Genomic DNA, 2,500 nt, shown 5'->3' with positions numbered 1-2,500 from the left:
CTAGAGCTGAGCAGCCGGCCGCCCGGGAGTGTGTCCCGGGGGCCCGCGCGAACACGCAAGCGTCCGCTCAATCATTCTGCAAACAGGAGGAGGCTGAGCTCCCCTGCACAATACACCTCGAAACCCTCTCAGGTCCCGGCGGCGCGCAGCGCCGTCCCAAGTACTTGGTCGGGTTCGAGAGAGGCGCAATCGCCCGGAGTTAGGCGAGTAGACGCTTTCGGTGCGACCACCCGTGCTCCCAACTGAGCTTGCCGCTGCCGACAGAGGCCCGGGAGCGTGCTGTCGTGGCATTGCCGGCGGGAGACAACACGCGCCACCTACGGTGACCGGCAGCTCCAACGCCAGCGCCACAGAAGGACAAAAGCCCCACTTGGGTGCCGAAGCGAACTCTCCCAGCACAGCGCACGCGCCAACACATCCGCACAGCTGCGATACAAACCACCAGCGAGAACCGCTGGGGCGACCGAGCAGCAGACGGCGTCGCGGCGCCGAGCGCCGGGCGGCGGCGCATCCTCAACGCACACAGTCCTCAATCGGACCAGCACACTGAAGATGTCCACCGCGCTTCGCACCGGGCCCGCGAGGACCTACTTTGGCCGCACGGCGCCGCGCGCAGGGTGCGCCGGCGCGCAGCTGCGACGCCTGCCGCGTCCGTCGGCCGGCGCGCCTGCCACTGGCCGCCCCCACCAGCCGGCTGTAGCGCGTGCGCCCACGCACCGCGCGGCCAGCACGCCGGGAGGCGCCCCCTCACCGGCCGGGGACGGTCCCACCCAGCCACCGCCGCGTATCGCTTCACACCCAGATGCCGTTCAGTTTCGTCGGCATGGTGGGTATCGCTGGAACAACCGGTTAGTACCTCAACCTATCGTCGCCATCACCGATTCACCCCTAGCGAGAACAACCGCACCACAACAGGTTACCATTTGTTCATTTGCGTAACTTCACCAGAAAACGCAGGCGTCCATCGCCATTTGCAACTTCAACGATTATTGCATGCCTGTGTCAGGTGTCACGCCACACTACGTCTGCCCACATACACGCAACAAAATGTGCACGCCTAGACAATACGTGGAAGGTGGCCCCCGTACGTATGCGATGTCCATTGCTCGAACGACTGTCAACCGGCCTCTGTAGCATGTCGCAGATATGGAACGCGGTGCACCATGCCATCACGGTGTGTGAGGAGAGACGACTAGGTCCGAATACATCAACAGACAGCTCATGCTGATCGCCATCCACGGCGTCCGTTCCTCCCACACGTCTCTATGGCGTACCACACTGCAATCCAGCTCTCATAGGGAGACGACACGTAGCTGCGTGCACAATATTTGCACTGTATGGTCCGCCGTTTTTGGGCGCAGTCGTTGTGCGGTCACACATGTGCCACGATGTATCATTCAGTACATAAGGACGAATGTGCAGTACAGATTGTGGTTCACGCGTACGACATCAGCGGACAGTTGACACAGGCCGCACCACAACGTAGCCTGAGTACGTCGCATGCGAAGGGCATTGAACATGCAAACTTCTCACCAACCAGCTTGCGAAGGCAGGGGGCAAGGTGGGGACGTGGGGAGGGGCGGCATGTACGTCCTGCTGCCATCCACATTACAGTGTACAGCAGGAGCATGTGGAAAGTGAGCAAGACTTGCAAGGTGTTTAACATGAAGCGATACACAGGGGTGCGGGCAGTGCGAGTAGCGAACTATATTGCGAGGGTTGCGGGTGGGCAACACTACAGTAATTGAACGAGTCGTATAACAATTACAGAGCAGGTTTAGGCGACAACGTGGGTTACGTTAAGGCGACAACATGGGTTAGGTTAAGGCACAACATGGGTTAGGTTAAGGCACAACATGGGTTAGGTTAAGGCACAACATGGGTTAGGTTAAGGCACAACATGGGTTAGGTTAAGGCACAACATGGGTTAGGTTAAGGCACAACATGGGTTAGGTTAAGGCACAACATGGGTTAGGTTAAGGCACAACATGGGTTAGGTTAAGGCACAACATGGGTTAGGTTGAGGCACAACATGGGTTAGGTTAAGGCACAACATGGGTTAGGTTGAGGCACAACATGGGTTAGGTTGAGGCACAACATGGGTTAGGTTGAGGCACAACATGGGTTAGGTTGAGGCACAACATGGGTTAGGTTGAGGTACAACATGGGTTAGGTTAAGGTACAACATGGGTTAGGTTAAGGTACAACATGGGTTAGGTTAAGGTACAACATGGGTTAGGTTAAGGTACAACATGGGTTAGGTTAAGGTACAACATAGGTTAGGTTAAGGTACAACATAGGTTAGGTTAAGGTACAACATAGGTTAGGTTAAGGTACAACATAGGTTAGGTTAAGGTACAACATAGGTTAGGTTAAGGTACAACATAGGTTAGGTTAAGGTACAACATAGGTTAGGTTAGGTTAGGTTAGGTTACACGTTGTTGTACGGAAAGGTGTAGGGGGGGGGGGGGGGGGGGCGGGGGCGGCAGGTTCGTTGATA

The sequence above is a fragment of the Schistocerca piceifrons genome, unplaced genomic scaffold, assembly GCF_021461385.2.
Source record: "Schistocerca piceifrons isolate TAMUIC-IGC-003096 unplaced genomic scaffold, iqSchPice1.1 HiC_scaffold_1271, whole genome shotgun sequence".
NCBI lineage: Eukaryota > Metazoa > Arthropoda > Insecta > Orthoptera > Acrididae > Schistocerca > Schistocerca piceifrons.
This window is presented reverse-complemented; position numbering follows the sequence as displayed.